At 45.2% G+C, this 12,212-nt stretch overlaps 1 protein-coding gene across 5 annotated transcripts in view; it reads left to right on the forward strand.

Annotated features, from left to right (window-relative positions):
- The first annotated feature begins 8,735 nt into the window (after positions 1 to 8,735).
- Positions 8,736 to 12,212, forward strand: part of KBTBD12 (kelch repeat and BTB domain containing 12) — a 78,590-nt gene continuing 75,113 nt past the window's right edge. For 2 of the 5 annotated variants that reach the window (XM_038565466.1, XM_038565467.1), the window contains exons 1-2: positions 8,774 to 8,931; positions 11,425 to 11,478. The gene's annotated coding sequence lies outside the window, so the exon portion shown is untranslated. Of the gene's footprint in view, positions 8,932 to 11,424; positions 11,479 to 12,212 lie in introns of all 5 variants that reach the window. The other 3 variants (XM_038565464.1, XM_038565468.1, XM_038565465.1) reach the window with 3 other exon arrangements.

Consider the following 12,212-nt stretch of genomic DNA (forward strand, 5'->3'; position numbering starts at 1 on the left):
ATTAGTAAGAAAGAGATGAGTTATGTGTAAATGGTGGTGGAGAAAGTACTGCATCATTGAGGGTAGAGGGACTCCCCTTTCACCATGATTGATCCCAGATGCCTTAAAATTTAAGTGTAAAAAACAAAGACGAAGACAACTAGAAAACATAACAGGAGGATGTTTTTACATTCTTTAGGTGTGAATGTTGGTGGAAGGGTCTTCTAAGTATGTAAATCCCAGAGACCCAGAAAAAGAGAAGATGGATGAATTCAATCACAGAACAAATTTAAATTCCTACAGTGAGGGGGATCCCTGGGTGGCTCAGGGGTTTGGAGCCTGCCTTCGGCCCAGGGTGTGATCCTGGAGTCCCGGGATCAAGTCCCATGTCGGGCTCCCTGCCTGCTTCTCCCTCTGCTTGTGTCTCTGCCTCTCTCTCCCTCTCTCTGTGTATCTCATGAATAAATAAATAAAATCTTAAAAAAAAATTCCTACAGTGAAATGTACCTTAAACAAAGCTCAAACACAAATCTCACACAAAAGAAAAACATAGTATTTACTATTAATACTACAAATTCTGTCTACAAAGATATAACCAACATATTAACTGTGGTGATCTTTATTTCCTTCTTCATAATATTTTGCATTTTCTTTATTTTTGTTATTGAATGTACCTTAGCGGTAGAGGGAGAGGGAGAAGTAGACTCCCCATTGAGTAGGGAGCCTGACCCAGGGCTCTATTCTAGGACCCTGAGATCATGACCCAAGCCAAAGGCAGACACTCAACTAACTGAGCCACCCAGGTGCCCTCTCCCCCCACCAAAAAAAAAACCTTTTTAAAAACTAGTATTCTCGCAACTGTTTTGTATGTTTGAAATTCTTTCAAAATAAAAGGAGAAGGAAAAAGATCCCCAAGACAGGAGAGCTAGTAGGATGAAAGATGCTAAAGGAACTCAGATCTGGTAAGTCTCCTGATGGGCAAGTGTTGCAATTGATAAAAAGTGGATTATGATCATTATTGACTGACAAACTTGAACTTGATCCTTGGAAAAATTCTGGAATGTATTTTCAAATGTATGGACTATGAACATTTAGAAAAGACTGTGGTCTCTAGCAGTCAATATGAACTCACCCACAAAGTAAATACATGCAAATTAGATCAAATTAACCTCATTTTCTTTTGTAAAATAAGTTAAAGAAATGATCATCTGCACAGTGTATCCTGATTTTGCCAAGTTATTGACTAAGTTGTGTATAATATCTTCATGGATAAGAAGACAATACAACCTTTGCAGGCATTTTTACAGCAACCTGAACACCAGCACTACCAACATAGACTGAATCTGCTTGGGGGTGAGTGGGGTGGTGGTCTAGTTTCTTAGGGCTATTGTAACAAAGCACCACACACTGGTACCAGCATGAAATTCATCTCACAGTACTGGGGGCTGGAAGTCTGAAAGTAAGGTGATGGCAGGGGCAGCAGCTTCTTTCTGAGGGCTGGGAAGGAAAGGTCTATTTCAGTCCTCTTTTCTTGCTTTGTAGATGGCCAACTTCACTTTCACAGGTGACCACCCTATATGCATGTCTGTCTCCAAGTCTCCCCTTTTTTTTGTTGTTGTTTTTTAATTTTTTTTTACTTTTTATTTATTTATGATAGTCACACAGAGAGAGAGAGAGAGAGGCAGAGACACAGGCAGAGGGAGAAGAAGCAGGCTCCATGCACCAGGAGCCCGACGTGGGATTCGATCCTGGGTCTCCAGGATCGCGCCCTGGGCCAAAGGCAGGCACCAAACCGCTGCGCCACCCAGGGATCCCCCAAGTCTCCCCTTTTGATAAGGACACCGATCATATTGGTTTGGGACCCACACTCATGACCTACCTCATTTTAACTTGATTACCTCTGTATAGACTCCATCCCGAATAAGGTCACATTCTGAGTTGCCAGGGAATTAGGACTCCCACATATGCATTGAAGGGACACAATTCAACCCGTAACAGTAGAGGTGGTGGGGCATCTCTAGCAAAGTGCCACAAAGCCTTGCTCTGTTAAACTCTCCAAGAAAAGACAACAGGAGACCCTCTCTTCACACCTGGAGACTATCCAAAGACACAAGGGTCAAATGATCAGTAGAATGATGAAGCAGCTGGTGTAACAGGTATAGAATTAAGGGGTGGGGTTCCGTGGCCAGATCCCTCACCAGCCGGTGGCACTACCCTGTCATTCTCCACACACGATCTTTTGGGTGGCGTGAGGATTAAATGAGAACTGGGCAAGAGGCATTACACTGCAAGACTCACGTGACACCACTGGCACCATCACCCGCTGGAAGACGGAGTCAGAGCCCCAGGTAGCAGGAGCGCCAGGAGCAACGGAAGAGATCATCAACATACATGAGCAACAGCACTCTGTCATTTCCTCTACAGCTGTCTCCAGTGGGTCTGAGAGATGGGGACGTGTTTCTGCCACTTTGGTTTCTGGCTCCTTCCCACCTCCCTGCCTTGATTCCATAACCTTCCACCTCTCTGATATTTGGAATCTCCTCCTTCCCAGGGGTATCTCTCAGTTCTTGCCTTTAATAGACTTAAAGCTTCTATCTAAACATATTCTTAACTTGCTCTGAGGTCCTCTTCCACCCAGTCACTGCTTCCCAGGTATGCCCCACACAAGTCTCAGCATGCATAATACACAGACCCATATTCACATCGTAGATCCAGAGTCAAGAATGTGTAGGAAATGCTTTGCATTTTTACTGCGGGATTCATCAGAACCTTTAATTCTGCATTCTGATTCTCCAACAAGGGATATAGAACACAGAATTTCCCAAATTGTTCTCAGAACTCCATTTTCCAAACATCTGGAGGGACTAATGTCCTGCTTTCATAAGTTCTAGTTTTCACTCAGTGTCTCTGTTTCAAGTTGGTCCACAACAGACAGCTACCCACCAAAATCCTTTTTCCAATCTTTTTTGACATGGAACTAGACCTCACTTCCCACCCTTCCTCAAAGCTAGGTGTGACCATGCACCCTCAGCCTTTCCAATGGGATGTGAGCAGGTGTGAGATTTGCTCCTCCTGGGCCCAACCCACAAACCTGCTGTGTACCTCTTTCCACATCCTTTCCCTTCTGGCTGGCCTGGAGATGAACACCTGGGGGCCCTCAGTAGGGCCACTGTCAGCCAGAGTCCCTGAACCACTAGATGAAGGACAGCTACTGTGATGGTCTGAATACCTGCCTCAGGCTTTGCATAAGCAAAAGATCTTTTCTATTATGTTAAGCCATGAAATGTTGAGGCCTGTTAGATTGTAGCCTCACTGACACTGCCCCATTTGCTTCTTTACTCCCTGTAATTCTGCATGAAAGAAAAAGAAACTTCCTTTTTTCTGTAGGGAACTATCATTCAAATTCTTTTTAGAGCAGCCAAACCTATATACCTTAATTTATTACCACCACTATTTATGGTGGTAATTTATTACTTAATTTACCACCATAAATAGTGGTCACAGCATAATAATGCAACAGACAATAATAATAATTAGCCATACCTTTGTTAGTAAACTACTTGGAGTCTGCTTAAAAAGCAAGATTTGATTATTCACATAGTCAGGATTTAAGAATTTCATTGCTGGGGAAAATGAAATAATCTTGGTATAGAGAGAGAAATGTGGCTTCCAGAAAGTTCATGATCTTTCAAAAACCCTCAGATCTATTAGATTTGGTGCATAGCCTTGAACACCTGCAGGTTGAAGGCTGCACATATGAGCATGGTTTACCGTCATAGCAGTGGGAAAACATGGCTTAGTAGGTAGATAACTCCCTTCCCCGTGCTTCCCTGTGATGGATTCTGAAAGTGGAAGAGCCTTCAAAAGAAGTACAGTCCATACCTCTGCCTCAAGACAGGATACAATAAATATTATCAGGAAGAAATGGCTTTCTGTCCCATTTTCATGATCTTTGGGGAAAGGAGTTTCCAGCCTCATCAGGGCAAATGAAGTTGAGTTACTTGATAGTTTATCAAAGCCCTTTCCACATCTGTTCCTTCTCCTAGCTCATCCTCCTAAAACTCGGGTGTGAGGTAGGTGCTTTATCACTTTGCCTGTTAAACTCCCAGAGCTGAGTTACAGGAGGCCAGGAAGTCTTCAGGAGCAGTGCCAGGTTAGGATACCAGGTGTCTCAGCCCCGCCTCACTCTCCTGTCACTTACCAGCTCTGCCTCCTGGTCACCCAAATCAGTAAATGTTCCCTGACCATCTGTTCTCTGGGGCCTGAGGCAGGCATGAGAATGCACCACAAAGGTGAACAGGACAAAGCCCTTGGTCTCTAGAAGCCTTCGGGCTTGATGGGAAACTACAACAGGTGTGTGCACCTGCTACAATAGGAAGCTCTGTAGGTTGAGCACCACATGACAGCCACAGGCAATAATGCCCTGAGCCCTTCAGAGCAAAACAGCCAATAAAGATATAAAAATGAAGCGCTGCAACTGCTGGAACCCCTGACCCCCCCACACCCACAAGTGCTGGGCATGAAAACCCTGCCTGCCCCCCACACTTACCTCTGGCTCTGTCAGGTGGTGGTGGCCTAGCTTCCCACAGCCCACAAACCTGAAAATGATGGAGGTGTGGCAACATGCCTCCCAACCCAACCCTCCAACTCTAAGAACTAGAAAGTACAAAAAATTGTTTTTCTTGAAGTTCTGTCCCTTAGACGTTCTCAAAGCCAGGGTGTGGATTGGTGACCTGGCTTCCATCAGTCAGAGGCACCCACAGGACACCTGGAGGTAGAGGTGAGTCAAGTCACCCAAAGGTGAATCAAAGACCTCTGACTGCTCTGTGAAGAGAGAGTGTGAGGCAGCTGTGGAAGTTTCTGAAGTCCATCTCTTCACCCGGCAGAGCAGCAGGGATAGGGGCATTTCTTCTGTTGCCCTGGGATACAGCGCCCCCAGTGCTCTCACATCCAAGCCTGGTTCAGGGGCATCCCACACTAGCCAGACTGAATCCCACCCAGTACCTTCAAAAAACTGCTCTGACCCACTTGCTGGTTCACTCCCTAATGATTTTTTTTTAATTTTTTAAAAAAGATTTTATTTATTCACCCATGAGAGACACACAGAGAGAGACAGAGACAGAGACACAGGCAGAGGGAGAAGCAGGCTCCATGCAGGGAGCCCGATGTGGGACTCGATCCTGGGTCTCCAGGATCAGGCCCTGGGCTGAAGGTGCCACTAAACGGCTGAGCCACCGGGCTGGGCTGCCCCCCCCTAATGATTTTTGAGCACTGCCTTTGTGCCAGGCACTTTTCCAGGTTCTGAGGATCCAGCCATGAACAAGAAAGACTAACATTCAGGATGGGAAGAGAACCAGCTACAGACAAAAGACTTGGTAGTGATAATTTTAGTTCCTGTTTCTTATCTCTCTCTTTCAAGTTGCTCTCATTGCTTGCTGAAACTAAAGTTGAAAGAATCCCTAGGCTCCCTGCATCCCATCCCCCATAGAGTGACAAACCACTTCTGCTGCTGCTCATGCTTCTGTACCAGACTTTGGGTGTGTCAAGTCCTCTATTTCCACAGTCCACAAACTACAGTGTGAGTGAAATACTACTTTACTAGGGTCAACACTAATAGTTGAAGTTCCCTGCCACCAGGATGGCCAAGCCTTCCTCTTCCTCAGAGTTGCATCTGAGTTTGGGGGGGGGCAGGATATCTAACCAACACACTGGAGTCAGGCTAAGGGGCAAGCCTTCCCATGCTCAATGGCTGTCCTCTGTCTGCATTGCCCCTAGGTCTTTGGTCTTGCAAGAGTCTCCATGTACCTCTCTGCAGGGGCCTCTCTGGTTCAGTGGCTCTCTGGGCCTCACTGGGGCCCTGGGTGAGTACGCAAGCCTCTCGAATGGTTACCTGAAGCCGTCACTGGCAAAGACACTATGGAATCATTTCCTCTCTTTGGGTTCTGGCTGCCAAACTACCCCACACTTAGTTCGGCTGAACAGGGCATGGGTCTTCTTCCTTATTATCTCTCCTCCAGAGACCCCCTTCTTCTCAGCTGGGGAAAGAGGTATGGATAGAAGATCATTGCCGTAATTTTGGTTTCCTCCCAAATGTATTACACATACCAATAATTCATTCCTGTTTTGAAAGAGCCAAGGCTTCTGGAATCAGAAGAGAGTATTTCTTCTGTTCCCCACCTGCCAGGTTTTCTGAGGTCCTGATTTTTCCATACCCGCCCCCCCCCAGAGGCAATGAGCTAGAGCAGCTGCAAATTTGAAATGGCACAGAGAAGCAAAGCATCATAAGGAAATATATGCTGAAGGAAGGAGGGTGGGAAGAAAGATAATATTTCAAAAATATCACTCCATAGATAAGAAGATGTAGCAGAAGTACGGCAGGAGAGCAAGAATGAAGACAAAGAAGCTGATTCCACTAGTGTGTATCCATTTGTCATTCTGTGGTAGGCTGTTTTGGGGTTGAATTAAGTTTGAAATGATCAGGTTGGTTGTTCATTTTTTCACTTAGAAGCCTGGTTGCCAAGCCAAGTGACAGATAATAGTTCAAGATAGGAACCAGTGTGCTGTGTCGGGAATAGTTCCGAGGTGTGTATTTTTCCTTTAAAAGGTGGAGATGTCATGGGGCAGGAATGGATATGTGGAGAGAAAAGTGACTTCTTTATCAAGGAAAAGCTGCCTGGAGGCAAATCACAATAAAAAGGAGTCAGACATGGGGTAGATTAGCTTCAAGGCGGCGGGAGGAGGACTAAATTAAACCAAAATGGCAAAATACACCCGAAGGAATACAGGAAAGCAACTCAACATTGTAAGAAAATGAAGGCTGAAAATGAAGCAGTAAGCCACTACTGAGTAAAGTACATATTTATGTATAATCTATTCAAAAAGCATGTGCCTTAAAACAAGTTTTTGGCATATCAGTATATTTGACAATATTAATCCTTCATTAATATCTGGCAAATCATCTGAGAATCCGCTAAACTCCCCAAGAGCTCAGCTTCCAACTTAGCCTCTCCACCCACAGGAAGCCTTAGCCCTTGACATGTGTTTCACTTCCTCTAGAAAAGGTGAAATAAAGTAGCCACACGGGAAATCAAACATAGTCTTCAGAGCAAGCTGAGAAAGATTCATTAGCTTGGCACAATCATCTGGTAAACAAAACCAGAAGCAGGAAAAGAATCAGGTGTAGAAGGACTTAAAGTGGGCTAACAGATCAGATGTTTGTGGGAAAGGGAGAGAGGAGTTTTGTCAAACAACTGTAATATGTACATGTAAACATAAATGCATGCAAGGACTGACATAAGCTTCTCAAATGCTTTAAGGAATTTTACCAACATGGAATGTGTTTTGTTTTAAATATGGTATGTATGTATACACACATGCACATGTGCATGCACAATGGAATGTTACTCAACTTTAAAAAGGAATGAAATACTGATACATACCATGATGTGGATAAATCTTGAGGACATCATGCTAACTAAAATAAGCCAGACACATATGGACAAATACTGTAGATTCTACTTATATGAAGCATCTGAAGTAAGCAAATTCATAGAGACAGAAATTGGAATAGAAGTCTCCAGGTGCTGGGGGAAGAGGCAAACCAGGGGGGCAAAGAGAGTTATTATTTAATGCCTACAAAGTTCCTATTTGAGAAACTGTTGTTTTCTTTCTGATGACAAAATTCTGGAAATGGGTAGTAGGGATGGCTGCACACCATTGTGGATGTATTTAATGCCACTGAATCATACACTTAAAAATTGGTAAAATTTTATGTTTATTTAACCACAATTTAAATTTTTAAAAGAAGAGGGAAGAGGAAAATTAGTACAAAGTGCAATCTGGGAAAGAATTGCCTGTTTCCTGCTCTGAAGATGGAGGAAAGGGCCATGAGTTGCAGAATGAGTACAGTTCATAGAAGCTGGAAAGGCAAGGAAACAGATCTCCCCTAGGGCCTCCAAAAAAAGAAGGGGGGGAGCAGCCCTGCAGACACTCTGTTTTTACCCCAGGGATACTCTTTTTGGACTTCTGACCTCCAGAATATAAGAAATAAACTTGTATAAGATAACAATTTTGTGTTACCTGACCTAATAGCACAGCCTTATCCACACAGTAGATGTTGTTCCACTTCCCTCCAGGGAACATTCCTCTTCCCTGCACCATCCCACACCTGGGCATAACTGATCAGTCTTTTCCCAGGTTTTAGGGGACCTCCCACCTAAGGCCAAAGGTGATGGTAGACTTGCCAGCACCCACATTCACTTAAAAGTGAAGTGACCGTGCAGTATTTGGGGCATATACTTAAAAACTGTCGGTTACTTATCTGAAATTTGTATTTACTTTCGGTAAATTTCACTTTCAGTGAGCCCACACATACTGGGTTTTGGTCATTTTGTATTTTTTTAAAAAAATATTCGGGGTACAGATATGTCATTTATCAAAATCCAACTTCTATATTCTCTTTAAAAGAGCTCCTTGCCGGCTCCAACTGGACCTTCAGCCGCCCTGGCCCGCCGGCCGCTCTGCGCCTGCGCCTGCACCAGCGCCGCACCCTGGGCCTTCACCGGGGCCCGCTCGGACGACCCGCGCAGGCGCAGAGCCGACTGCCGTCGCGGGGGCCCGCTCGGACGACCCGCGCAGGCGCAGAGCGGCCGCGTCCTGGGCTCCCAGGCGGGCGCCGAGGGCCCGCACCTGTCGCTGCAGGGGAGCTGCCAGCGGCCTCCCCGCCCCCCCGCGCGGCCCGGGCCCTCGGTCCCCGGCTGGCGCAGCGCGCTCTATTTATATCGCTGGGCCCAGACAGGCCCATATTGGGCAGTGCCCGCCGTCCAGCCCGCTAGCTGCCCTGCCCCGCCCCGGCCGGCCCGGTCTGCGCGGCCACCGGGCCAGGTCACGGCGCCATCGCTGCGGCCTCTGCGGAGCCGTGGGGCCGTGCCTCGCGCCGGGGATCAGCAGCTAGTAAGTACGGTGACCGAGGAGACGCGGGCCCCTGTCGAGGGCCTTGTCTGAGCCCTGGGGCCGGGCCGGTGGGGCGGCCTCCCGGCCCTCAGCACTTGCTGGCCCACTGCGCTTGCCTCCCTGGTCCTGGGGCCCGGCTCCTGCCTGCCCAGCCCTGCCCAGCCCTGCCCAGCCCAGCAGTGCCTTCCTTCCAGAGGCCATCCTTGCCCAGCCGGGGGTCCCCTCTCTCCCTGACGTGGCAGTATTCACTGCCGTAGCCTCATCTGCATTAACGCTTGCCTCCTTCACTAGACTGTAAGCTCCATATAGGTAGGAGGGCCCTGTCTCTCCGCTCCTGGCCTCAGCCCCGGGCCTTGAGTAGGGCCTGGCGCTTTAAAAAGCTTCAGTAAGCATGGAAAGTATCCCCAGGCAGCTCCCTTAGCTTAAAAGCCAGGAATATAATTGCCTTGCATTTCCCCCCTACTTGATTCCTAAGAGGAGCTAATGAGCTACTGTATAATGCATGTTAAAGCACTTTGAAAAGTATAAAGCACCCTGAGAATGCAAAACAGTGTGAATGCCTCAAAGGAAAGCAAAAAGGAAACTTGTCTTATTGAGCTTTATCATTTACAAGCCTGGCCGTTATGAAACACCTAGTGTGGGGGATGGGGATGGATTATTACTATTAAATGAATCCGGTGTTTTTCCATACTAGTGGGAAACTCAGTGCATTTAGGGTGGTGGGATTCTGGGCCATTTTCTACCAGTGTCTGTCCAATATGTGATAAGTAAAATAAGATGTGGGAATGGAATGGTGAAAACCAGAGGTCACAAATAAATGGCTGTAGGGTAACTAAAAAGGCAGGGGGAGAAAAGCAAGAGCATGAGAAGAATTATAAATGAGGACTGACACTCAGGTCTCACTGCAGGATAATGGGGGCTGGAGAAAGGAGAAAAGAGAATAGATGTGCCATCTAAGAGGTGGCAACCGTGGGCTCAGGTCATGCACATTTGTCACCATGGGAATTAATGGTCCACTGTTGCCACACCCTCCATTTTTTTTTTTTTTCAGTAGATGCTACCGTGTGTCAGTTTTGATAATTACTTAAAAAAAAAAAAAAAAAAAAAGTCTGTGAGCAGCCAGTTTGTGATCTCTGGCTTCAGTTCCCTAAAAATTGGGGCCTAATTCCTGAGAGCACATGGTGACTGGGAATTAACTTTGAAAGTAAAAGTGAGAAGTGGGTGTCACAGTGCATCAAGCTACAAAGAAGTCAACATAAGGGTTCTGGGTTATTTGTTTGACTTGGGAAAAATAGCAACTTGAAGAATCAAGCACAACTTTTAAATGTAGAAAAACTCAAAAGCGTGGTTTATTAACATGTATAAAACGAGAAGAAAAAAGTTATCATGAACTTGTAATTTAGGACTAAACAAAACATTTAATTGCACAGACCTTATTTAGCAGCTCCAATGTAGCAGGCATCATCACAGACAGATGTTAAGAATATGGAAATGATTGAAACATGAGCCCCCTACCCTCAATGTGTTCATCATTGAAAGGGGAGGCAGGCAGATGCAACAATCACCATTTCAAGGTATAAGCAAGGAAGAGCAGAGAAGGTTTCATGGGGAAAGTGATGTATGAGCTGAATTTTTTTTTTTAAGATTTTATTTATTTAGTCATGAGAAACACAGAAAGGCAGAGGCATGGGTGGAGGGAGAAGTAGGCTCCCTGTGAGGAGCCCGTCTGGGGACTCCATCCCAGACCCCAGGATTACAACCTGAGCCAAAGACAGATGCTCAACCACTGAGCCACCCAAGTGCCCTGAGCTGAATTTTGAAGAGCCACTTGCATTTTTTTTAAAGATTTTATTTATTCATGAGAGACACAGAGAGGCAGAGACATAGAGGAAGAAGCAGCCTTCTCTCAGGGAGCCCGATGTGGGACTCGATCCCAAAACCCCAGGATCACGATCTGGGCCAAAGGCAGATGCTCAACCACTGAGCCACCCAGGCGGAATGGGGAGAAAGATTTTCCAGACAGAACAACATGTGTAAAGGCAACGTATGCATTAGAATTGTTAGTTCAGGGGATCCCTGGGTGGCTCAGCGGTTTAGTGCCTGCCTTTGGCCCAGGGCTCGATCCTAGAGTCCCAGGATCGAGTCCCATGTCAGGCTCCTGGCATGGAGCCTGCTTCTCCCTCCTCCTGTGTCTCTGCCTCTCTCTCTCTCTCTCTCTATGTCTATCATAAATAAATAAATAAATAAATAAATAAATAAATAAATAAATAAATAAATAAATCTTTAAAAAAAAAAGAATTGTTAGTTCAGTAATACTAAAAAACTGAAAGATACAAGGAAGGAAAGCCAGGAGCTGAGGCAGGAAAGGTAGGGAGATGCCAGATTGTGAAGAGCCTTGTGGTGTTTGAATGAGGGGTGGTGTTGGTGAAAATAGGCTCTTTTTTTAAAATCTGTATTAGTGAAATGTATTTGACATGCAATGTTATGTTTCAGGTGAACAACATAAGTGAACTGGACAATTTCAGAAAGTATGCAGTGCTCACTATGGTAAGTACAGTTCTCCAATTGTATTCCCTCCTTTCACACTTCCTGAAGGCAACCCTATCCTAAATTTGATGTTTTTTATACTTACCCTTCATTCCTCTGTATTCCGCCACAGTTGTATGTATCCTTAAAGAATATATAATTTGTTAAACTTTTTATCTTTTTTTAAAAAGATTTATTTATTAAAGAGAGAATGAGAGTGTGAAGGGGGTTAGGGACAGAGGGAGAGAGAATCTCCAGCAGACTCCCTGCTGAGCATGGAGCCTCCCGCCTCTGGGCTCCATCTCAGGACCCTGAGATCATGACCTGAGCCAAAATCAAGAGTCGGATGCTTAACCAACTGAGCCACTCAGGCGCCCTTCATTTTTTTATTATGATGTAACTTGAAATTCACAGAACACTTCCGAGAATGGTATAAAAAACTCCCATATACCCTTTCCCAGATTTACCAATTGTTTATATTTTGTCAGAATATATCATCTATATTTACTCTGTTAGAACATAACTACTTTGCATATTTTAAACATGAGATCAATGGTATATAGATAGCATCTATTCTTCTGCAGTCTTTTGCACACATTATGTTTGTGAAATTCATGTTGATATATGTAGCTCTAGTTCATTGTTTATGCTGTACAGTATTCTCTTGAGTGAATATCCTCTAGTTTATCTGTTCTCATGTTAATCAATATTTAGGTTACTTCCAGTTTTTTGCTATTTCAAACAGTGCTGCTATG

The sequence above is a fragment of the Canis lupus genome, chromosome 20, assembly GCF_011100685.1.
Source record: "Canis lupus familiaris isolate Mischka breed German Shepherd chromosome 20, alternate assembly UU_Cfam_GSD_1.0, whole genome shotgun sequence".
Taxonomy (NCBI): Eukaryota; Metazoa; Chordata; class Mammalia; order Carnivora; family Canidae; genus Canis; species Canis lupus.